Below are 27,396 nucleotides of genomic sequence, written 5' to 3'. Positions count from 1 at the left end.
CATTGATACAGCAGGCTATAGCCATGTCTTTTGTGGATCTGTATGTTCTACTGTCTAGACCAGTGGTGGGCAACCTTTTTTTTCAACTGAGCCAAATCTCGCCAAAACCATGATTGAAATTTATTTTGAGAGCCACATTTTTAAAACTGAAAATACATCTCCCATATAGTAATTCATCCCCCATAGTAATTCATCCCCCATATACTGTAGTAATTCACCCCCCATAGTGTAATTCATCCCCCATAGTAATTCATCCCCCATATAGTAATTCATCCCCCATCGTAATTCATCCCCCATAGTAATTCATCCCCCATAGTAATTCATCCCCCATATAGTAATTCATCCCCCATATAGTAATTCATCCCCCATATAGTAATTCATCCCCCATAGTAATTCATCCCCCATAGTAATTCATCGCCCATATAGTAATTCATCCCCCGTATAGTATTTCATCCCCCGTATAGTATTTCATCCCCCGTATAGTATTTCATCCCTCATATAGTATTTCATCCCTCATATAGTATTTCATCCCCCATATAGTATTTCATCCCTCATATAGTATTTCATCCCCCATATAGTATTTCATCCCCCCATATAGTATTTCATCCCCCCATATAGTATTTCATCCCCCATATAGTATTTCATCCCCCCATATAGTATTTCATCCCTCATATAGTATTTCATCCCTCATATAGTATTTCATCCCCCATATAGTATTTCATCCCCCCATATAGTATTTCATCCCCCCATATAGTATTTCATCCCCCATATAGTATTTCATCCCCCATATAGTATTTCATCCCCCCATATAGTATTTCATCCCTCATATAGTAATTCATCCCTCATATAGTATTTCATCCCTCATATAGTATTTCATCCCCCCATATAGTATTTCATCCCTCATATAGTATTTCATCCCTCATATAGTAATTCATCCCTCATATAGTATTTCATCCCCCCATATAGTATTTCATCCCCCCATATAGTATTTCATCCCCCATATAGTAATTCATCCCTCAAAGTAATTCATCCCTCATAAAGTAATTCATCCCTCATATAGTATTTCATCCCCCCATATAGTATTTCATCCCTCATATAGTAATTCATCCCTCATATAGTAATTCATCCCTCATATAGTATTTCATCCCTCATATAGTATTTCATCCCTCATATAGTAATTCATCCCTCATATAGTAATTCATCCCTCATATAGTATTTCATCCCTCATATAGTATTTCATCCCCCCATATAGTAATTCATCCCTCATAAAGTAATTCATCCCTCATATAGTATTTCATCCCCCACAGTACTATCCCCCCCCCCCCCCCTTCTAGTAAGCCAAGTCCCCCGTGTCAATTCACTTACCTTTTGCGTTCCTCTCGCTGTCTTCCCGCGCCGCTCGGGTCTTCAGGGCGGACTGTGAGAGGAGCCTAGCTCCCCTCCCCTCACGTTCGGCACGCTGCCCCGCCTACACACATCCTGACAGCCACATCCGCGGGCCGAATTAAAAGGTCCGCGCGGACTTTTGGGGCTGCCAACCGAGAGGAGGCAGGGGAGCGGCCGACCGAGAGGAGGGAGGGGAGCAGGCGCCCGGCACACAGAAGAGCCGCATTAGAGTGGGTAAAGAGCCGCATGTGGCTCGCGAGCCGCGGCTTGCCGACCACTGGTCTAGACCAATAATAATAAGAGATGTCTTCCCAATGAATACTTTTATGCTGATAGATATAATTTTTGTTTACCATGGTAATCCAGTGTATTTCGCATAATGTCCAGTGTTTTAATTCACCAAATAAGCGCAAAACAGCCTTTCTTCAATATAAGCGTCTAGGGGCTAAAATTATTTTACTGCAGGAAACCCATTTTGCAGCCGCTAAACATTCGACATATTTTTGTAAATCCCACAAACAGGGGTTCTGCACCTTCCACTCTTCTAAAAGTAGAGGAGTAGCCATTTTTTTGCACAACTCATTTCCCTTTGACGTTCAATATGTTTATTGTGATCCAGATAGTAGGTTTATTATCATTAAAGGCACCCTCTTGGGTCGTGAACTTGCGATCGCTAATATCTATGCACCGAATTCGGCGCAGGCTTTCTTTTTTTCTCAATTTTTCAAAATTCTGGATAGGTTTTTGTCCCCCCATCTATTAGTGGACGGTGATTTTAACCTGGTAGCAAACCCTCTTTTGGACCGTAGCTCATCCTCGCAATCCTCCCAAGCTTTTCCAAAATCTCTTACTAAAAAACTGGATGCTCTCCAGTTGGTGGACTCCTGGAGGGCGCATAATGTAGAGTCAGAGATTATTCATTCTATTCTCACCCACATGACTCTTATGCTAGATTGGACTATATTTATTGCACCCCCATTTTGCTAGCCAATTCTAGGAAAGCCTGCATTCACTTAAGCCCCTGCTCGGATCACAATATTGTAACCTTATCTATCACATTTATAGGGTTGGCACCTACCCCCTATTCCTGGAGACTTAATGATTCCATGCTCACTGATACTAACTCTCGCCAGGAGGTGGTCGCTTCCATTCAGGAATACTTTCAGTCCAACACTACTCCTAATACATCCCCAGCCACACTATGGGTAGCTCATAGGGCAATCCTAGGTGGCCGCCTTATTTCCATGGCTTCTTCCAGAAATAGAGAACGGTGGCAGAAAATTCTGAAACTTGCTCGAGAATTGGAAGCACATTATAGAGTTCACATTGGTAATCCATATCTTCTCAACAAACAGATATTGTCACAAAAGCGTTTAGAATTAAATACTTTGCTTTCTCAAAAAACTAAAAAAGCTCTCCTCTGGTCAAAGGCCTCATTCTTATTACATAACAACTCAGCATCCACTATGTTTGCAAGGAAATTGAACCATTCTTTGCGACCCCCACGTATCTATAAGTTACGCACTAACTCTGGCGCTCTTTCCTCTCTTCCTCAAGAAGTCCTGGGTATTTTTAACAATTTTTATTCCAACCTATTAGCTCCCCTACAGTCGAATTCTGATTCACCATCCGACTCATGGTTGGATTCTATACCCCTCCCTACCATCACACCCTCTCAGATAGCCTCTCTCAATGCCCCTTGTACTTTGGAGGAAATAACCCATGCGATTAAAAAGCTCCAACGCACCGGGTCCTGATGGATTTACTGCCAATTATTATAAACACTTTGCCCCTACATTGGCTCCCTTTTTGATGACTTTATTTATTGATGTTTTGCAGGGAGGTAGGTTCCCTGAGGAGATGCTACTGGCTAACATGTCTTTAATACGTAAACCACTGAAAGACCACCATCTACCACAAAATTATAGGCCAATCTCAGTGATGAACAATGATCTGAAAATATTTAGCCGTATTTTGGCAGATAGGTTGGCCTCTATTATCTCCTCTTTGGTCTCTCCAGACCAATCGGGCTTTATCCCGGTCAGATTTATCACTGACAACATTCGCCTTACTTTAAATGTTATTCAGGATGCCAATTTGCACTCTAAAGAAGTTTTGTTACTGAGTCTGGATATTAACAAAGCCTTCGATAGTGTCCTTTGGTCTTATTTGTTTTCTTTCCTGCAGAGAATGGGTTTCAATAACGAGTTTTTGTCTGGTATACATGCCTTATATGACTCTCCCAAAACAAGGATAAGACTTCCTGGGTAGAGGTACCCGTCAAGGATGTCCACTCTCACCCTTACTATTTGCACTTGTATTGGAACTCTTGGCAATTGCAATTAGATCACATTCGGATATCTCTGGTTACCCATTATTAGTTTCACATTTCAAAATATGTATGTATGCTGATGATGTTATGCTTTTTCTCACCAACCCGCTAATCTCATTGCCTAATCTATGCACGGTATTGAACGGCTTTGCTATAGTATCAGGTCTTACTGTCAATTTTACTAAATCAGTGATTATGCCTGTTAATGTTCCTGATTCCCTAAGTGCATCTGTCCGTAGCTTCTTTCCTTCTTTCCTTCGTTGGGCCACGGATCGGATTTCCTATTTAGGTATCAACCTCACTCCCAGATACTCAGGTATGTTTGCTGCTAATTATCCATCATGTGTGTTGCGCCTTTCTACTCTATTGAAGATTTGACATGGTTACACTATTTCCTTTCTGGGCAGAGTCACGGCAGTCAAAATTAATATTTTGCCTAAACTACTTTATTTATTTAGAGCACTCCCAGTCCCTGTTTTGAAAACATTTCTAGATCACTTTCAGCGGATCATTAATAATTTTTTCTTGTGTAATAAACGTCCACGTTTTACCTCATCGGTTTTGAACCAGTCACAACGGACGGCAGGCCTAGGCCTTCCCAATTTTTGGCTATATTACCTTTCAGCCCGTTTCGCACAAATATCACAATGGGCGACTGTTAATTCTCAGATCCCGTGGATTAGATTTGAATCTCAATCTATACGTCCATTTTATTTACCCGGTATTTTATGGTCCAGAATCCCCCCTCAATCGTTAACTTTTTATAATTCTATTGTGGCCCATTCATTGACACTTTGGTCCAAATATAAACTTAAGTTGAATCTTGTCTCTTCTGTCTCTCCAGGTGTTTCGTTTTTTGGTGACCCCAACTTTGGTACAGCGTTTTCTTCTCCTCAGGCATTTTGTTGGTGGTATGATAGATCCTTTATTAGGTTATCTGACTTTCAAAGAGGAGGATCTCATATTACCTTTGATATGCTGCGCGTACTTTTTGATGTTCCGCTTCGTGAGTACCATCGTTATCGACAGATCAGACTTTTTTTAACTCACATTTTGGCCTCATACCCTCATCTTCGATTTCGTTTTTTGAGCGTATTAGCCGTGACTCTCCTAGGGGTAAGGGTCTTATCTCTGGGGAGGTGGATAGTGGTATCACCTTTTCGGATGAGGATTGGGATTCTATGGTGGATAACATATGTAAGAGTTCTAGATTCCTTTCTGTCCATGATACTGCCCTCAAGGTATTAACTAGATGGTATTATACCCCATCAGGACTACAGTTATTGTACCCACAAACATCCCCCTTATGTTTCCGGGGTTGTGCCCTCACCGGTACTTTGGTTCATACGTTTTGGGCTTGCCCAACTTTATCCTTGGTGTTGCGCAGGATGTCTGAGGTAGCTACTTCACTGGCGTGTGTCCCAGTATGTCTGACTATACAGTCCTGTCTATTGGGTGCTCGTATCCTGGGGATTTCTGATGATGTCATGAGATTGATACATACTATTTGTATTTCCACTTTGTGGTCTATTGCCCTACATTGGAAATCTATCACTGTACCCTTGGCCTCCGTTTTACATAGAGTTGATGCTGTGATGCTCATGGAGCGGATTCATTATACTCTACTGGATAAGATGCACTTATTTGATAGAAAATGGGAATCATAGAGGGTTCATAGACATTTATTACATGACTAAAGACATTTCATTTGAAGGGTGATTGGCGTGTACTGTTGATAGATATATCATTCAACCTACATTCTCATTTATATTTCTCATGTAGTTGAAAGCCGTGTACCGGGGTGGGCTCCCCAGGATACAGTGAAGTCACAGACGAGGAAAGCAACCCCAACACCAGCTTTTGCCACAACAGAATTTTACTTAGATGTGGCAAATAAACACAACCACAAATGCTGAGAACATACAATACATTTACATACACCCAGCCCAAAGGCTGAGACCCTTGTGCTGCACAGCACGGCGCCTTCTGATGGATGAAGGTAGAAAGTGTAATAATTTACTTACTGGCGGGCACAACTAAGCTGCCACACCTTACCCATTATTACCCTAAAAGAGCAGGAATCAGTGTATGGGTGTATGGTATGGGCTAGCCTGCGGTGCAGCACAACAGCTTACAATCTTACACAAATCTACAGTATCCCCCCTCCCATAACTGGTCCTGTAGCACGTGCCTGAGTATTCCTTCTGAGCAAAACGCCAGTCTGGCTTGAGTTTGTGGGATTTTATCAGCTCTCCAGTGTGAAATGTGGCTTTAAGTTATGAAGTCCTTCCAATGATCAGTAATTACACTTGTGGCCTGACACAAACAGAGACCCTAACAAACTAACTATAGGCCTGGTCTCAGTCTCTAGGCGCCAACACTGAAATGAGGTGCGTGCACGATCTTACCGACCCGGGTCTGCTTTTCATCCGCTGGTGACTCGGAACAGAACAAATGTCTCTCCAACAAGCATGCAGTATCGCAGTGTATGTTGCTTTGTTCCTCTGCTCTCATCAGCATTCCTGGCAGCAATCCTCCTTTCTCTAAACAGGATCAGGGTCTTGGACTTGATCAGCTTCACTTAGCTGCAGCTCTGGTTACTGAGGGATGCTCTCACACCTGAATGCCATCAGATTCTCTGCTCACTCGGCTCCTTCATTCACCATCCTCCAAACATGGCTCCTCTCTCTACCTTCTTCCTGTTCTCTCAACTCTGAGTGAAAACCCCACCTCTTCATGAATATAGAAATATCTATGCAGTCTGAGGCTGTGTTAGGAAAACAGTGGCATCTTGTGGCTAAACCTCAGAATGTCAGTCCAGAACATTTAATTTACTCCACACAAACAGTGCTCAAACAATGAGAGCTGTTTCCCCATCTCACATACTGACAATCTATCCTCTTTTTCTTTCTCTCTCTTCTTATCTTTCTTACAAGATTGTGCCTTTCTGAATTGTACAATTCAAATGTGCTTTGTTATTACTGTATGTATTGTGTGAAACAGTATTTGTTCTGCAGTCTATTCCTTGAAAAATAAAATTGTTTGTAAACAAAAAGATCAGTAATCATACATAATTCATTTAGGGCTTCACATTCTTGAGAACTTAAGTTATCACAGACCCCAATATTTGGGTTCAAGAGTCTAAGTTCATGTACTACCGCTCTAACAAAACATAGGCTGCTCAAAAAAATTAAAGGAACACTTCTTAATCAGAGTATAGCATCAAGTCATTTAAACTGCTGGGATATTGATCTGGTCAGTTAAGTAGCATAGAGGGTTGCTAATCAGTTTCAGCTGCTTTGGTGTTAATGAAGTTAACAACAGGTGCACTAGGTGGGCAACAATGATATGACCCCCAAAACAGGAATGGTTTTACAGGTGGAGGCCTCTGGCATTTTTTTCCCTACTCATCTTTTTCTGTCTGTTTTTCACTAGTTTTGCATTTGGCTAGGGTCAGTGTCACTACTGGTAGCATGAGGTGATACCTGGACCCTACAGAGGTTGCAAAGGCAGTCCAACTCCTCCAGGATGGCACATCAATACATGCCATTTCCAGAAGGTTTGCTGTGTCTGCCAGCACAGTCTCATGACCATGGAGGAGATTCCAGGAGACAGGCAGTTACTCTAGGAGAGCTGGACAGGGCCGTAGAAGGTCCTTAACCCATCAAGAGGACCGGTATCTGCTCCTTTTTACAAGGAGGAACAGGATGAGCACTGCCAGAGCCCTGCAATCTGAACTCCAGCAGGCCACTGGTGTGAATGTCTCTGACCAAACAATCAGAAGCAGACTTCATGAGGGTGGCCTGAGGGCCTGACATCCTCTAGTGGGCCCTGTGCTTACTGCCCGGCACCATAGAGCTTGATTGGCATTTGCCATTGAACACTAGAATTGGCAGGTCCACAACAGGAACCCTGTGCTTTTCACAGATGAGAGCAGGCTCACCCTGAGCACGTGTGACAGACATGAAAGGGTCTGCAGAAGCCATGGAGAACGTTATGTTGCCTGTAACATCATTCAGCATGACCGTTTTGGTGGTGGGTCAGGCATATGGTTGGGGAAGGCATATCCATGGAGGGAGACACAGACCACTACAGGCTAGAAAATGGCACCTTGACTGCCATTAGTGATCGGGATGAAATCCTTGGACCCATTGTCAGACCCTACGCTGGTGCAGTGGGTCCTAGGTTCCTTCTGGTGCACGACAATGCCCGACCTCATGTGGTGAGAGTATGCAGGCAGCTCCTGAAGGATGAAGGAATTGATACGATTGACTGGCCCTATGCTCGCCTGACCTAAATCCAATAGAACACCTCTGGGATGTCATGTTTCGGTCCATCCGACTGCACCAGGTTGCACCTCAGACTGTCCAGGAGCTCAGTGATGCTCCAGTCCAGATCTGGGAGGAAATACTCCAGGCCAGGACACCATCCATCATCTCATTAGGAGCATGCCCCAATGCTGTCAGGCACGCATACAAGCATGTGGGGGCCATGTAAACTACTGAGTACCATTTTGCATTGCTGTAATGAAATTTCAGCAAAATGCTGCATCATTTTTTCACCTAAATTTTTTGGGTGTCTTTGAAATCAGTCCTCTGTAGGTTTATCATTTTAATTTCCATCAAATGATGGGGCATCCTTACATTCCTAACATATTACCTAGTCCATATCATTATAGATATCCAGCATGATATTTTTCCCCATTGAGATCTGTTGTACACTGTTGTACAGCTCACCTCTGTTGACAAGGTGTGTTGGGGGTGCCTTAAATGGCACTTCATTGCACCATCACAGGTAACGTGTGGTCTCTTACAGACACCTTTGTGCATTCATGATGCAATAATGTGAAAGGGGCCTGAGGGATATATTTATAAAACAATGAATGCAAATCTCACTGAATATTGACTGCAGGTGACTTTCCTGGTGCAGATGTTTTAAATTGCAAGGAATGATTAACCATCTGAATATTTGGTAAATATCACATTTACTGATTTATAAATATGTCCCTATGTTATAAAGTTGTACCATGCATGGAATAAAAATCACAATGAGAAGAGGGAAACATTTCAGAAACAGTCAAGTGACACGTTTAACGCTGAGGATTGCAGATAAAACTAAATATTCAGAAAGGCAAGTTACTTTCCCATTTCCAAGTTGTTTACAAAAGTGTACTATTGTGACTTGTGATGGTGTCACTCAGTTCCATTCCCCACAGCTATTAGCAGGATTCACAGGGGATGTAGCTGCAGCTTTAGGACATGGGACCATTTGTTCAGTCACTTTCTGTGAAAAGAGTTTTGAAATGTATTTTGAATGGCCAGCATTCTCTTTGTGTAGTTTGGTAAATAACACAGAGAGCAAAGTTAGTCAGCAAGTTGAATAGTTTCTGCATTCTGATTCTTTGGAGTTCTTTTGTGTTATGTCTGATAGGATGTTTTCAACAGTAATTAAACTCATGGGCATGCTGAATGTACTGTAAGTAAAGACAAAACTCATTTGTTCATGTTTGTATGCTGTTTAATAAAATGATAACACCAAATGTAACCAAATTGTAATCTAAAAATACATAGGAAAGAAGAAAGTTGGAACTACACTACTGAAATAACTTCTGTGGCTAAGTATCCCATCCCAAGATAACTGCACCTGAAGACTGACTAAAGGTAAGAATGGCTTTTAGAAATATAATATATATGGAATTCATTTGTTGAAATGTATGAAATGATTATGAATTGTTTTAAAAATGTTACAGGCAATATACTGTATATACAGTACTCTATCAAATCATGTTTACAACCATTTTCTTTTTCTGTAGCTTGGTCACTGTATCTGAAAAAAGATATTACTTGAGTTCTAAAATGTACACAATTGATTTACTTTTAAAAAATGTTGTTTAATTACTAAAATTAATTCTGTCAGTCATGAAGGTTTCAGATACACACAGTAATAGGCATTATGCTTAAAGTATATCAAGTACTGGGATTTAAAAGTATACATGAAGATACAGACCCACAGACTGCTAAAACTTGTGTACCTCACAGCTGATGTTTATGGCTTCTACTTTATTTCCTCAGGAAAGAAAATGCATGACATATTTATAAATGTGTTATTTAATTACTCTTTGAAAACAAGAATTTCATATAATCCAAAATAAACAGAAAATAATTTCAATTAATTAGTTTAGTCTTAAATTGCTAGAACAAAAGTGAAATGGATAATGGGACTTTATAAGTGTGACCCCTGAGTAAATTATGCACCCAAAATATAAAGTTAAACCATTCTCTTTGTTAATACATATAGATACAAACAATGTAAAATATTTCTATGATAAAAATGGTTGGCCTGACACTGCCCTGTGGAACATGCCCCCCCAAAAAAATAAAAAAGGGAACAGTGATTTGGATGCAACATTGAAATTGCAAAAGTCCTTTAAATAATATGCCTGGGGATGCCTGTGAAGAGTACAATGTACTGTATACAACCTAATGCAGCAAAACTGAAACACTACCAGCAACTGACAGCTCCCAGCTGCTATACTTCTGCTTGTAAACAAATGGCTGGAGATTCATTCCCTCTATACCAGATCCTTAACCTAAATGAGGGTCTTGTATAGATGTTAATGGGGGATTCCACCCAAACAAATTGGTGTGCAGTCCCCATTAAAAATACATACCAGACCGTTACTCTTGATGAGGATCTGGTATGGATGTCATGGGTGACCCCATGCAAAAAGAAATAGGGAAATAAGGAACAACCCCACACAAAAAACAAGACTCAATAGTTGTGGGGGTCTTATCAGAATCTGAAATCCCCCTTTAACAATAAGGGGGTCCCCAGATACTGCTAACCAGTTGAATGAGTAAGAGGTACATAGTACCTCTACTCATTCACACAAAAAAAGTTAAAAGTCAATAAAAACACAGATTTTTAGAAGTGCTTTTATTTAAAAAAAAAAAAAAGTAATTCCAACATCAATCACATTGTCCAGTGATGGAAATCCACATAAATCAAGATGAACAATGCCAGCTGCTGACCTAACAAAGAAAAAACATGTCAATCACGAGCACATCCAATCCTGTTGCTTTACTTACTGTACAATGAATTACATGAATCCTTGTCCCAGCCCCTTCAAACAAAGGGGAAAGTTTCCCAGGTGATGTAATTGACCAAAAATGGCCAAGACTAAATGATAAATACCCCTTACTCATTTACCTGGGAGTAGTTGATGTCTGGTTGCCCCCTTATTTTAAATGGGGCTTCCAGATTTGGATTAAGCAACCCCCCCCCCCAAAGACTCTTGCATCCCTTTTGAGTGAAAGGATGTGGGGATGACCCTTGTCCCCATCAACAATGGAACAAAGTGTCTGGAAAGGGGGTGTGGCTGCTTCCCCTTGCAAAGTACTCACCCAATGTTGAGGACATGTAGCCTGGTATGGTTTAGGAGGGGGAGCACACACCCAATACCCCCTTTTTCTGGGTGCATCAGGATCAGGGTGCTTAGAGAGACCCATGCTGTTGTTGTTATTGTTGTTATTTTATTAACTCTCTAATGCCTGAAGGTAAAATAATCTTAATGCCTGAATGCAGTTTTGCGACTTTGGCACGAGTTAGAAAAACTGTAGGTATAATCACAACTACTTGTGTAACTAGGTAAATTATACCTTTCTTTTCTGGATAAATTGTATCTATATTTTGAAGTAAATGGTAATGGATACAGGTATCTCCAATTTATTTTTATTATGAAAGGAAAACTGGCCCAAAATAATGAACAGTAAATAGTAAAAACAGTTGGAGAAATCATCAGCCAAACCCAGAAATGACGTACTACACATCAGTTCTGTGTTTATTCAGGGAAATCAACTTATTTTTGCACAATGATCTCCCTTTGTTCCACCTGCCAACTCCTGCCATACTGGTCCTGGATCCAAAGATGGTACAGCAGAGTCCAGGAGAAATGGTGGTGCAATGTAATCTCCACTGTTTTTATATATATATATATATATATATATATATATATAAATGAAAAAATTCCAAACTTTTTGAACAAAAAAACATTTTTATATTTCTGTTTTAAAATTTTTGCAAATAAATAATATTTCTTCATAAATGTAGGCAAAAAATGTATTCTGCTAAATTTCTTTGGTGAAAATAACCCAAATCATTATTTATTTATTTAATACAGGTACTTATATAGCGCCATCAATATACAGAGCACTTTACATATATATTGTACATTCACATCAGTCCCTAACCCTCAAGGGGCATACAATCTAAGGTCCCTAACTCACCTACATACATATACTAGGGCCAATTTAGATAGGAGCCAATTCACCTACCAGCATGTCTTTGGAGTCTGGGATGGAACCAGAGTACCCGGAGGAAACCCACGCAGTCACAGGGAGAACATGCAAACTCCAGGCAGGTGGTGGCATGTTTGGGATTCGAACCGACACCCTTAGTACTGCCAGGTGGAAGTGCTAACCACTTAGCCACTGTGCTGCCCGAGTATATATTATTTAGTCTGTGTAAAAGTTATAGAGACTGCAAACCATGGAACATATTTTTGAAAACTGATAAACCTTGATGTACTGACAGCCTCATCTCATTTCTTGAGGCCCTAAAATACCAGGAAAGTACAAATACCCCCCAAATTACCCCTTTTTGTAAAGTAGACAGTCCAAGGTATTAGTAAGAGGCATAGCAAGTTTTTTAAAGTTGTAATGTTTTGTAACAATTTTTTGGAAAATTAAGACATTAAATAAAATTATTATTTTTTTTAATAATTATTTTTATATACTGTTGCCAGAGCATTACAGCGTCATCATATGACTGGTGTGGTGGTGATCAGGGATACTGACTGGTGACAGTATGTAAAAAAAAAAGTATTTACATTTTTTTGCCTTTTTTTTTTTTACAATTGTTTCTCCTTTTTTGCCATTTTTTACATACTGTGACCAGAGCAGTACAGTGTCACAATACTAACAGTGTACTACTCTGGGCGGTGATCAGGATTTTGTTTTACACTATGATTGCTTTTAACAGTGATGATCAGTGTTACAAGCAATCATGTTTCTGAATGGCATCTATTCATGCACCATTATGTACAATTTTGATAGTTGCGATTGGCCACAGCTATCACATGGCATAAGTTCATAGTGATTTGCACTATCTGTGACCAATCACAGAGATCACAGTACACAATGAATGGCTACACAATGAATGGCTATGAATGAACGCCGTTGTGTACATTTGACATATGATCGCTTTGATTGCTGTGTCCGGTGACAATGGGACAAATCGTGCCGCTGTGCAGCCCCTAGGGTGTGCTTGAGGTGCAAAACTGGGAGGACATTATATGACATCCAGACCGGAATAATGTGGCTCCTGCCCATCTGCCTATTTACTGTAGGCGAGGTGGGAGGTGGTTAAAATCCCCAGGTACTGTATTATTTAATGTGATTCTAAAGCTAGATTGTTTTTTTAAATGTGGATAGAGTGTGAAAGGGCTGGAACCTCTGTCAGGTTGTTATTGCTGTCTGGGTCCTGATTTACCTATATTTGTCTTAATGACCACTGTATTTGAGACTGAGAGTGATCCAAAGAAATTTAAAATCACCCTAACACAAATGCAGGGTAAACCCTCCAATGGGGGTTTGTTCAGGTGACAACTGCCTGGTCTTTATTTAGAGATTTCCATCAAGGTTCTGTTACACCTCTAAGATGAGAAGTAAGTGAAAATCTCCTAAATTGGACACAGACAGCTAAAAATTTGAATTTTATTGATTGACATAACCAAAATTGGCTAAGAAAGGGACTGTTGTAACTGTATACTTCCAATAACTGTCTCACATTTACTGACCTTTACCTTTCAACTACTCTAGCCCCAAGACAGTCACACGTTCAGCAGTTAATGTAGCGTATTTTTGTGCTCGGACTTTAAATATAAACATGCAGTTATTCTTCAGTTTGCCAGCAGAGGTCAGAACAATGCACTATAATCAGTGATAACATATAAATGTGTCTCACTTGCTTCACATGTGAACAACATACAAAATTATTTTTTAATATTGAATAGGGTGGAGAAGAGTTAAATTAATTTCTGTCTGTGACCACATTGGCAGATTTTCACTCATTTGCTGTCCCTATGACACCAGTACAAAAATAGGGGGGGGACCGGTTGATACCAGATCAGAAAGGTATGGAAGGTAATTAGAACATTCTCAGAAGTTCTAACTCTTTCACATTGGAGAGATTTTCCTTTAATTCCTGGAAAGGATTGGAAGTAATTGTAAATGCCCCCCCATTAGACACACAGACAGAAATAAATACTTGACAGAGGTTTTAACTTTTGACAGCTCTATCCAAAATCAGATAAAAATCTTTTTATGGAGTTTGGCTTCAACACTGATATCCTAGCAGATATAAAACAATAAATTCATTCATTCCTAAAATTCATTGAATGCATTTTAACTTCAACTACTACTTGAATGTATGGCCACTGGACGTTAGTGGAATTTAGTATTTATTCCTCAGACATACCATGAAAAATCAGGAAATCTTGGTGAAAGTTTACTATGTTTGACAAAATGTGCTAGCTTCAACAGAAAAGATTAAATGATGGTGGTTTTTAAGGTTACAAAGGGCATTAAATAGCTACAGTGTTATTTAAGCTTTTTTTATGTAGCCATCCTGACCTTGTTATTTTGTGTTTTCACAGAAAACAAAATACAGGAAAAACAGAACACCAAAAAATATTAAAGTAAAAGTACACAAATAAACTCTCAAACAAAGAAAAATGACTACCTTTTAAAGCATACGTTCTTGGCAAAAACGGTGATATGGCAGATGTTTGTTAAATTTTGTTTTTTGACCTTATCTGGATTCAATGTACCCCTTTATTTTTCCTTCTCTCTTGCCCTCGACACTCCCTCTTTTACTTCATGCCATTCTACCTTATAGTAACATTTGACTTTCTGCATGCTTCTTTTTATTGTTCACATTGGCCGAGGTATATCACCATTAGTAAGAACAAGATGCTCCCAAATTGAAGAAACCTTTTAGTTCACCTTGTCATAACACCTTTCTCAATCATTCAATGCATGAAGGTAAAAAACCTTTTTTGTGTGGCAGTCTCCCCAGCACCCCCTTAACACTTACCTGAGCCCCCTCTTGAATCAGAGATGTCCATGAGAGCCTTGATTCTCCAGGGATGCATTCCTGATTGGCTGAGCCATGGCTCTTTGTGTGAATGGACATGAGGGGCAGTGGCTCTGGAGTGCACAGCTTACTATGGGGGCATGGAGAGGAGGGAGGGGCAAGAAACACTGGCACGGGACCTGAGAAGAGGCGGATCGGGGCTACTCTGTGCAAAACCACTGCACAGAGCAGATAAGTATGACATGTTTGTTATTATTAAGAAAAAAAAAACAAGACTTTAGTATCACTTTGAGAGACATGTATTCCAGGTCTTAATGTGAAGAGCCTGATGGACCTGCAATAGGTGTTGGGGTTATTTGTGGTTCATGTCAGGCACTTCATATACATTAGTCCCCCTAATGATCCTGTATTATTCATTTCCAGCTGTGTTTCATGTGGTACTAATACCTGTAATGAGTGAACTTCGGTATACAAATTCTTCACGTCTTTTTTTCTCACTAAAGCAAAATAAAGAGTTTAAAACTTCTAAATAGGAAAATGTAGATTTTTTTGGTTAAGCAAATTTCCTCTAAACAGCTAAATTAGCAAAATCTAGAGTCTTTGATTCAGTAAACTCAGTTTAATTTATCTCTATCGGTTACTGAAAATCCTATGTACAGGTCAGACCTAGAAAAGGAAGGGGCAGCTGCAGGGTAAATATCCTAACAAGATACCCAATATTGCTAGTGTAGGGTCAAAGGGGTTAAATCAGGTGGTGAGGAAGCAATACAACTCCTCCACACTGCCTGCTTTAACTACTTGGTCTCTGTCCTCCACAAGGTTGCAGGGTGCTTGCAGAGTGGCCCCATTCACTTGAATGGGTCACACTTAATGGGAGCTACTGCCCAGAATGACAGGACGTATAACTCCTGCTGTGGCCATGACATGTGTACACCCCCTAGCCACTGCAGCTAAAGGGTGTGCAGTTTGGGGGGTGGTGGTAAAAACAGGGCTCAACTATGGGTTTTACTCCCAAAAAAACTTAACAAGCCCTTACTGTCCTGAGCCCCCTATCATAGTTGCTTTTTTAGAGGACTCCTGGATGAGGACGGATAAGGACCCCTGGGATGAGGACAGAAAGGGATCCCATGGGATGAGGACAGAGAGGGACCCCTGGGATGAAGACAGAGAGGGGCCCCTCTCACATTTCCCATGTAATATGATATCCCCCTTTGTACAATAACCTACAGACAGCTTCAGAGCAGGGTACAGCCCTCCAAAGTAGCTCAGTCTGTCTTGATACTCACCTGGCATCCCCTGGGGGGAGTTAGGTCTGTCCACAGCTCCCCATCCACATTTAATCTCCTACTTCTCAGCCAACTGAGGCACACACTGCTTGTTGTGGCACTGCACTCTGCCTCACAGTTAAGGCAGGTATACAGAGGGGCAAAAGTGTAGTCAATATTACTTCACCTGACACCTCCAAAACTATGGAAGAAGCAGCAGGTGAGATGCCTTTGCTTCCATATGACTCATGGTCCGCAAGCCAAGATCATGATATACCAGTCACCTGGTGGGGATCGACTGGTAGATCACGATTGACAGGTTGCCGATCTCTGGTCTAAATGTTTGTGGACCATATCAGTTATGAGCCATTATGATTGTTTTGTCAATACTATACCCATTGAAAACTTGAGCTCCCAAATTTTCCTTTGTATACACAGAGCTGAAAAAGGTATTTAATAATTTGCCTTCTCTTTGTCCCTAACTCTAAATTATCTTGCAAAAGGCCTGTATGTTCAGACCTGATCTTTTTACTATCAATATATCTGAAACATTTTTGGAGGTTTGTCCCACTCTCTTTTACAACCTTTGAATTTTTGTGGCCTTTATTTCCTTTTTATATATTTTGTTATATCCTTTGTAACATTCAAATGATGATAGTAATTCTTAAATTTTATATTTTTAAATGCCCATTTCTTATTATTTATAATGATGGACATTGGCCACATGGGTTTTATTTTTAGCCTGTTAAACTTTTTGCCAATGGGTTTATAAAGTACTGTATTTTGCAGTGTGTTTGCATACAGTCAATTTTAAACTTTCCTATTTTTGTTCTGCATTGTTCAATGATAATATTTCCTCCCAGTCTAGGTCTTGGAGAGCAGCCCTCAGCCATGGAAAATGTTCTCTTTTAACCACTTCCTTACCACGCTATAGCCAAATGACGGCTACAGCGCGGTTGTCCAGTTCTGGGAGGGTGTCATATGATGTCTTCTCAGAACGCGCCCCCTGCCCACTCCCAGCGGAGTGCACCTGGCTCTGTCTGTGATCTGTGTGTCCTTTGGACACAGATGACCACATGACATGGTAAAAGGCCAATCATAGCTGACCACTACGTAAATACACTTGCCAGTTATCAGATGTACTTTCCTTACGCTGTCACAGCGTGAGGAAAGTACTGCCGGTAACCTGCAACTGTCAAAGCAGACATCTTCACTGATAATCAGGGCACTGATTATCAGGGCCCTGATTATCAGTGCTGCCCATCAGTGCTCAACAGTGCTGCCAATCGGTGCCCAACATTGATGCGCAGCAGTGCTGCCCATCAGTGCCAAACAGTGCTGCCCAGCAGTGCTGCCAATTTGTACCCGTCAATACCGCCAGTCAGTGCCCCTTATCAGTGCCACTAGATAGTGCTGTTAGTCAGTGCTGCCAGTTAGTGCTACCTATTAGTGCCCATTAGTGCCGCTTATCAGTGCCTGTCATTGCTGCCTATCAGTGCCCATCAGTGCCACATATCAGTGCAGCATCATTAGTGCCTCCTCATCAATGCCTACCAGTGCCGCCTCATCAGTGCTGCTTCATCAGTGCAGCCTATCAGTTCAGCCTATCAGTGCCCATCAGTGCTGCCTATCAGTGCTGAATCATCAATGCACATCAGTGAAGGAGAATAATTACCTGTTTGCAAAATTTTATAATAGAAACAAAGAAAATTTTTTTTTTTTACTTTCCACTCCTTTTTTTGTTTATAGTGCAAAAAAATAAAAAAATCCAGTGGTGAATAAATACCACCAAAAGAAAGCTCTATTTGTGTGAGAAAATTATAAAAATTTCACATGGGTACAGTGTTGCATGACCGCGCAATTGTCATTTAAAATGCGACAGCACTGAAAGCTGAAAATTGGCCTGGGCAGGAAGGGGGGTAAAATGCCCAGTAGGCAAGTAGTTAATATTAAGTGTTTTTATATTTATTATATTTTTAGTTTATTATTTGTGTTTACTGCTTACATTAAATAAAATAAATCACTACTACTAAGATGTTTTTTCATATGAACTATAGTAATAGGCTCTGCATGGTTTGATATTACCAGGCCCAGAAGAGCATAATTTCTAGTTGGGGATTCTATAAACTGTACCATAAAATTGTCTTTTAATAGGTGTATACATTTCTTCTTGTTTTATTGCTCCAGCAGTGCCGTTAGTACAGTGTCAGTATATACAATTTTTCACTGATCCCTGTATTCCTGCCACTAGCAACATCAGATAGCATCATGGTCTGTAAGCACCCCTCCCAGCCAGGGTCAGCTAGCGTTAGGATGCCCACACACTATTGCACTCATGCTGTAGGTTGCTGATCACTGCCATTACTAGTATAGTGTTTGTATGGATCAATATATTGATCATGAACAGAACTATACTAGTGCCTCCTTAGTATAGTGTCCCCAAATAGGCAGTATTAAAAGGATCAGCCCCGTTTGCTGCCAGCACTCTCGTTTAGCCCCTTCGTTGTTTTTCATGGAAGATTTGTATCAATTGATTGTGGGCCAAAGCAATTTATACACACAACAATACATGGCTGTCCACTCAAATTCAGCTCTTGCCAGACAATTCGCATACAAACCTATTACAGTTTCCAAATGTAAAACTTTTTTGGGCCTAAACCTCAACATGGGCATTCCAAAAAAGAATGAATTTAGGTCATATTGTTCCACAGACCCGATTCATTATATGCCCATGTTCTCTGCTGTTACATTTATTCCCAACATGGACCAGCAATGTACTGGTATGTCTGTGGACTTTGAGTGGTTTTATCAGGATGATGCCTGTAGCTACAGTCATCACCCTGGCATTGTTTTTTCAGCTGGCAGTCTGCTTTCATGTAAAAGCAACCCTAGTGGCTAATTAACCACTGAATAGCTTTTACAAGCAGTGGGAAGTGATGTTCCTCTTCCTCCCACCACCTTCCACTGCTTTCTCTGACTCTCCCATCCCATCAGGGTACCCAAGAATGCAGCCGGCAATTCCACTGGCTGACCATAGAGCTGATCGGACACTGGAATGGCTCCACTCATCTCTATGGTCTAAGAAATCGGAAGCTATGAGCATTTCATCATTTTGGTTTTGCCAAATATGAACAGAACCATTTAAAATTGGGAAATCATCTGATCACACCGATCTTGGTATGATCAGATGCTTTAAGGGCAGAGGAGAGATCTAGAGTCTAGTAGACTGAAGATTTCTCAGAAAAAAGTACCTGTCACTGCCTATACCTATCACAGGGGATATTTACATTCCCTGTGATAACAATAAAAGTGATGTAAAAAAAATGAAAGGGACAGTGTAAAAATAAAAACCAGCAAAATAAACAATTAACCTCCCCCGTTCTGCTCGCGCGGCAAAGGCGAACGCAAATGTCGGGCCTGTATCAGTATGTAAACAGAGATTGTGCCATGCATGTGAGGTATCACCAAGAATGTCATATCAAGGGCAGTAATTCTTGCTCTAGACCTCCTGTGTAAATCTAAAGTGGTAACCTGTAAAGACTTTTAAAGCATCACCTAAATTTACGTAGTTTGTCTCCACTGCACAGGTGTGCACATTTTAAAGCATGTCTTCTTTGGTATCTCTTTCCTTGTCATAACATCATATTTTTTATTCTTTCAAACAATTGAGCAATATAATATGTTCTTGTGCATTAAAATTCAAAAAAGTGTATGTTTTCAAAAACATTTTGCGCTTGAAAAATGGATGCGCAAATACTGTGGGACATAAAAAAATTAAACACCCACCATTTCATTCTCTAGGGCCTCTGCTTTAAAAAAATATATAATGTTTGGGGGTTCAAAGCAATTTTCTAGCAAGAACTCTGTTTTTTTAGTAAAGAAAAGTGTCAGCAAAGGCTTGGACTTCAAGTGGTTAGAAGACTGGGTGATATGTAGCATAAGCTTCTAATGTTGGCCCTAAAATTCCAGGATAGTAGAAGCACCCCCTGCCCCCCAATAACCCCTTTCTGGAAAGCAGACACTCCAAGGTACTTGCTAAAAGGGATTGTGAGTAATTTGCAGATTGTTGTCACAAGTTTTTGGAAAATGAAGAAAGAAACGAAAATGTATTTTTTCTTTTCTTTTTCAAATCCCTGTGAGAAAAAATGATATCTGAAAAATACTCACCATGTCTCTTATCAAATTCCTTTGGATGTCTACTTTCCAAAGCAGGGTAATTTGGGGGGGTGTTTGTACTTTCCTGGCATTTCAGGGCCTCCGAAACTGTGATGGGTAGTGAGGACATGACATGAGGAAATATGCCCTTTGAAAGCCTAAAGGTGTTCATTGGATTTTGGAGGCCTGTATGTGACTAGGCTGCCAAGAAAGTCTCTCACATGTGGTGTCCCCATTTTTGGGAGAAGTAGTAGAATGTGTGAGCAATATATCATTTAAGTGACAACTTTGTGTAAAAAAAAGTTTTCTCATTTTCCAAAAACTTTTGGCAAAAAATAAAATCTTCCATGGACTCACTATGCCTTTCAGCAAATTCCTTGGGATATCTACTTTCCAAAAAGGGGTAATTTGGGTTTTTTCTGTTCTGCTCTTGAATTTTAGTACCTCAAGAAATGTAATAGGCAGTCAGAAAGCAAAATCTGCGTACATTCCAATATATGTACCATAAATTGTAGACTCTATACCTTTCGTGGAAACCAATTAATACACATCTTGGGATTTTTTTTTACCAAAGATATGTAGCACAATACATTTTGTCTAAATGTATGACTAAATTTGAGTTTATTGGATATTTTTTGTTACAGAAAGTAGAAAAATTGTTTATATCACAAAAAATAAAAAACCCAGTTGTGATAAAATATCACCAAAAGAACACAAGGACATACATTTTTGGATCCAGCATTGCATGACCACGCAATTGCCAGTTGAAATAGCACAGTGCTGAATAGCAAAAAATGTCCTGATCAGGAAGGGGGCGGGGAGGAACGTTCCAGAATTGAAGTGGTTAAACACTCCTCCAACCTTCCCTTAAACTTCTACCCTTGCACAGCAGACCCCCTTTCATTTAGGTGGAAAGCTTCTTTAGCATATAGCTCTTACCAGTGGCCAAGGATAAGATAGCAGTTCTCACTTCTTCCTCAGTTACTTCACCATCTAACAAAGTAACTTGCTCAGTTGTAAGGAAAGAGAAGAGAAGGTTAAATCTGAGAGATAATCTTCTATTTCTGAACAGGTAAGAGAAGTTGCCTATGTCTTGATGTAAAAGTTAGAGAAGCCTGAAAGTACTTTTTCTACCGTATCGCCCAGCACCCTCCCTTTAGGTATTGTAGAGCTGGAGAATTGTTGCCTAGTCACATGTGTAAGCAATTTACTAGAATGGTTGCCATATTCAAAATATTTTTGATTAGTGAAAAATAATTTATGTTTAGTATTAACTAACATCTGACTATATGAATAAAGGTGAAATAGACTTTCCCACTGTAGGTGTGTAGCCTGAGAGGTGATAGATAGGAAATCAGGAGCTTTGGCCTGGATTTTGGTGCCCCTCATAAATAGGCATTAAATGTGTCCCATAAATATACCATCTGCCTCAATACACACATGTGCCCAAAAAATACTTTCAATTGGTCGAAAATACAGTCAATAGAACCAATTTGGGACAGCCAGAAGGGGTGAATTTTCCATGCAGGGTGAAGACCAGTTTGGCAAAAAATTCCAAAGGACCAACCGGGGAATGATCTGATAAATCACAAAGAAGGTAGACAACAGTATGTAACATACTATGTGTTTTATCATTACCAATTCCCAGATCAATATGAGAGAGGCTTTCCCTACCCAGAACAGACCAGGAGTAAGCTCTAGTATGGGGATAAATATTTCTCCGCAGATCTTGCCATCCAATTTCCATAAGCAGTTGACTGAAGGTACTAGTACCAGAGGGATATGATTGGATAGAATCCCCATGTCTGTCTAGTACCGTGTCTAACAAAAGATTAAAGAGTATGCAAACCCAACATTTCATATTCCTGATATGTGCCTGCTGTACCATGTACTTGCATAGAAAAATATCCTGTAATCTTTGTATTACCTCTTCTGTGTGAAATCCCTGGTGTTCCTGCCAGTCCCTATACTTTCCTATTAAAAACTGACCACACACCATAGTCAGTTCTCTAGCTATGATGGGGACTCAGACTGCTCTCCTCCTCATCATCATCATGTCCTGGCACACACCTCCTGCACAGCTTCTCACTGGGAAGACCAGTGTGCTGCTGTTTCTCCTCCCCTACCTCCTATGCAGCTGAGAACAGAACTTATAAAAAACATTTAAAAAAAGAAAACAAATGTTTATAATGTATAAAATCTAAACACAAATGTTTTACCTTTCATTTCTATTTTAAACTGAATGAGGTGCTTTACAAGGTGATGGTTTAGATACACTCTAAAGTCCCCAGTACAAAGGACATACACTTCAATGTATTTAGTGAAAAATAAAATAGCCTCTTTAACTACTTGCAATGTGGCTGGAGACAGATTGTAAATATCCATAACAATAAATGGTATGGAGTATGGAGTAGAGCTTGGCATATGCAAACATATACAGTATATACCCTCTAGATTACATTTACTTGGATACACTCCCATCCGACTGAATGATGAACTAACAGGGGCACCCCCTGTGAGTAGGAAGAATGACAGGAATGTCCAGTCCTTTGGATCCAGGACCTTCTTAGATAAATAATATTATCTTTAATCAAATGGGATTCTTGGAAGCATATAACATTTGTCTGCATTTGGTGGATAACAGTAAATACATGTGTGTGTTTAAGTGGACTTCCCAACCTACAAGCATTCCAAGGTAAGAAACCACATTGTCCAGCCATAGTAAGAAGGTATAAAAAGGGAATATACAGAAGGGGTGTCTACTTGTGGTTATTTCAAAAGCTCAGATTGCATTAGAATAAGACAGAAATATAGATGATGGACCAAACCTGATCCAAACAAACACATTGTAAGTGAACATAATTTGTTAATGAAGATATCTCTGTGAAATTAAACAATGGGGCATTGCCAGCATATGGCTACATATACAGTGTATTGAGGCAATAAAGTAAGCAGACAGCCTATTGTGCTCCTGTTCACATACATAACATACGTCAGCTTTAACTGTTGAACTGTATGCACGTCATATTCCGCTCACAGGTGAAGAAAACCATTGGTTGCCAAGATACATGGGATGCTGTAAAAAATGGCTTTAAATGTTTTAAGGTTTAATTTAGGGATTAGCTTACATCTTGAGTTAGGGAAAAGTAGGTTGTTAACACTGGTTCACACTGAATGCGGCTTTCAAATCGCGCTACTTCACTTGAAGTAGCACAATTTCAAAGCCACTGGTCAGTGAGAATTCATGTATGGCTTGCCTGACATCTGTGCAACTTCATGCACAGATGTATATGCAAGTCACACATGAAATCGGCAATAATAGTGCAGGAACCTTTTTTCAAAATTGGTCCCGCAAAGTCAGAGGCGCACCAATTTGAAAAGTTCATAATCACAAATAGGGTGCGATTTGTTATGTGATTTGGAACTGTCAAATCACATGACAAGTCACAACAGTGTGAGCTAGGGCTTAGGGTCAGCCTAATCAAGAAAGATTAGGAATCAGTCAGCATAGAGAGAAACTTTCATTTTTACATATGTACAGAAACTACTTCCCAAAAAATTTTCAGGTACCAAGTTTTCCCCCCTAGAAAGACAGCATACAGACTATGAACTTCGTTAAAGGTTTAGAATGTGCATTTATTATGTATTATGCGTATGTATGTACTACATCTGTACACATTGGTGTTTTGATATTTATTTTTGTTTTTACCTTTTAGCTCACTTATTGTTTTACTTATTTTATTCCTTTAACCAGTTCTTGAACCACGCTATAGCTAAAATACATCTACAGCATGGTTGGCTAGTTCTGGGAGGGCGTCCATGGACGTCCTCCCAGAACCAAACCCCTTGCACATCCCCTGGGGCACGCTCCATGCATGAGCTGATCACGTGTCCAATCAGAGCTGCCTTTTATCATGTGATCAGCTGTGTCCAATCACAGCTGTTTACAGTTTAAATAGGAGATGTCTGTTATCAGCAGTCCTCTCCTCATGCTAACAGCGCGTCAGAGGAGGAGAGCTGGTAAAGGTCCAATCAGAGCCGCCTTTTACCATGTGATCAGCTGTGTCCAATCACAGCTGCTCACAGTTTAAATAGGAAATGTCGGTTATAGGCAGTCCTCTCCTCACGCTAACAGCGCGTGAGAAGAGGAGAGGCGGTAAGTGGCATTTCTCAGAGGGGACATCTACACTGATGATCAGTGTAGCTCCATCAGTGCCCATCAGTGCTGTCTATCAGTACCCATCAGTGCTGGTTATCAGTACCCATCAGTGCTGGCTATCAGTGCCTCTTCAGTGCTGGTTATCAGTGCCCATCAGTGCTGGCTATCAGTGTCCATCTGTCCTGGCTGTCATTGCCCATCAGTGCCGTCTATCAGTACCCATCAGTGCCGTCTTTCAGTACCCATCAGTGCCGTCTATCAATGCCCATCAGTGCCACCTATCAGTGCCCATCAGTGCTGCTTATCCATGCCCATCAGTGCCACATATTGGAAGGAGAAAAATCACTTATTTACAAAACTTTAGAACAAAAACTAAGAAACTTTTTTTCTAAAATGTTTGGTCTTTTTTTGTTTGTTTAGCAAAAAATAAAAGTCACAGTGGTGATCAAATACCACCAAAAGAAAGCTCTATTTGTCTAAAACAACCAAAATTTAATTTGGGTACAGTGTTGCATGACTGCGCAATTGTCTTTCAAAGTGCAACAGTGCTGAAAGCTGAAAATTGGCCTAGGCAGGAAAGGGGCTAAAAGTACCCAGTAGGCAAGTGGTTAATTACATTATTAATTTTAATCTCAATTGTATATAATTTGTGAGGTATTGTCATGCAAATTACCAATACAATCACAACACAAAGTAAAGTGCCAGGATCAGGATCCCACTGAGATGTTGGATGGAGCCTTCACCTTCGGAAAACCTTACCTTGTATCTTTTTTCTGGTGAACTTTGAACTCTTTGCTCCTCCCATGAACTTCCTATTTAATCCATGTCTCTGCACTTCCTTTTTGCAAGATTGTTGCTGTCCTTATCCTTACTACCACTTGTTATCAACCAAATATCTTGTTTATCGAATATGCTTCTGCTTGATCCCATCCAGCTGCTGTTACTGACCTGTTGGCTTGTTCATCAACTATTCTTCTGCCTGATCCCATCCAGCTACTACTCATTACTGACCTGTTGGCTTGTTCATCAACTATTCTTCTGCCTGATCCCATGCAGCGACTACTCATTACTGACCTGTTGGCTTGTTCATCAATTCTGCTTCTGCCTGATCCTATCCAACTACTACTCATTACTGACCTGCTGGCTTGTCCATCAATTATGCTTCTGCCTGATCCCATCCAGCTACTACTTGTTACTGACCTGTTGGCTTGTTCATCAACTATTCTTCTGCCTGATCCCATCCAGCTACTACTCATTACTGACCTGTTGGCTTATCCATCAACTATGCTTCTGCCTGATCCTATCCAACTACTACTCATTACTGACCTGTTGGCTTGTCTATCAATTATGCTTCAGCCTGATCCCATCCAGCTACTACTTGTTACTGACCTGTTGGCTTGTTCATCAACTATTCTTCTGCCTGATCCCATCCAGATACTACTCATTACTGACCTGTTGGCTTGTTCATCAACTATGCTTCCTCCTGATCCTATCCAACTACTACTCATTACTGACCTGCTGGCTTGTCCATCAATTATGCTTCTGCCTGATCCCATCCAGCTACTACTCGTTACTGACCTATTGGCTTGTTCACCAACTATGCTTCTTCCTGATCCCATCCAGCTACTACTCATTACTGACCTGATGGCTTGTTCATCAACTATGCTTGTGCCTAATCCCATCCAGCTACTACCTTTTACTGACATTTTGCCTTATTCATAGACTATTCTTCTGTACCTGCTTATCCACTACCTGATCCCCACTCTTTCTTTTCTTGCTGAGGCAATCCAGATGGCCGTGACCTGGCATTAGCACAGAGTGAAACCCATCTCCACCATCAGGAGCTCTGGTGAGGACTGGCTAATGCTTAGACCTTGTGCCTCAGGGGAACCCTCATAATTTGCTAGGGGGATCTGCTTTTGTATTCATCAAGTTTATTACTTCATAGACGTCTCTACTGCTGCAGGCGTGACCTCCGAGCCTGATCCCAGACCGTGATATAAAGGTACTTTGCTGATAATATTAGTTTATATACTAGTAGTATAAACTAATAATGGTAAGCATAGCAGGTTCACTGAAAAGCAGTAATGGCTGATCTTGGTACAATGCTACTTCTGAGTAGCAGAGCAGGAATTTATGACTCAATCTAGTAAATCTGTCTCATGATAATCTGATCCTGTTTCATACTGCCTTTCTAGTTACTTATACTAGTTTATGCCTATTTTTAAGGCATAAAAAGAATACAACCTTTGAATTTTCCTATGCAAACATTACAATTAATGTCACATTATTTGTGAAGGAATTCATAAAAATCATATAGGATCTTTGAACTCCTTAGCAGTTAATCTGCTGCTCATAATGAAAGCTGTTGTTTCTAAAAATATTAATAGTGATTAGTGGTTATCTCTGTGTGGGCATTGTTCTTTTTCTCTTGCCAGATACGTAATAAATAAATACAAATGTTTTAGAGTGGGTATATGCTTTGCATGATCAGCTGTTGAAACTTTGTTGTATACTCCATGCTGAATATACTAAAGTCAAGTTCATTCTGACAGTGAATGTAAGCATGACCCACTGCCTTTCACTGGAAATATTATGCTCACTACTACTGCATAGGAGGGATTAGGAACTGTCAGATATGTATAGTCTTTGTCCCCATTGCAAAGATCTACTCTGACTATTTGTCCCGGAGACAATTTTCACATATACAGTTTTCACTTGAAAAACAGTGTAGAGGGGATATCTCCCAGAGGTTCTTACCTTTCCACGCTCTACTCCAGGCAAAGCAAAAGTTACAGCTGAAACTTGACTTTAGGATGAGATCAAGTCAAGTTTGCATAGACAGGAATTCACATGACAGGGTTGCAGCACTATTTTTAACATTCTCTGAAAGCTAATGTTTGGTATTACCAAGCAGAGTCTTCAATGTATATCTGAGAGCAGGA

The 27,396-nt window shown here is 40.3% G+C and overlaps 1 protein-coding gene across 1 annotated transcript in view; it reads left to right on the top strand.

Annotated features, from left to right (window-relative positions):
* The first annotated feature begins 8,994 nt into the window (after nucleotides 1-8,994).
* Nucleotides 8,995-27,396, top strand: part of ST18 (ST18 C2H2C-type zinc finger transcription factor) — a 394,399-nt gene continuing 375,997 nt past the window's right edge. Inside the window, exons 1-2 of the mRNA XM_089678414.1 lie at nucleotides 8,995-9,193; nucleotides 9,289-9,378. The gene's annotated coding sequence lies outside the window, so the exon portion shown is untranslated. The remainder of the gene's footprint in view (nucleotides 9,194-9,288; nucleotides 9,379-27,396) is intronic.

The sequence above is a fragment of the Staurois parvus genome, unplaced genomic scaffold, assembly GCF_062004578.1.
Source record: "Staurois parvus isolate SC_StPar_1 unplaced genomic scaffold, SC_StPar_1.0 ptg000205l, whole genome shotgun sequence".
Lineage (NCBI taxonomy): Eukaryota > Metazoa > Chordata > Amphibia > Anura > Ranidae > Staurois > Staurois parvus.
The sequence above is the reverse complement of the archived record's forward strand: the minus strand, read 5'-3'. Positions and strand labels throughout refer to the sequence as shown.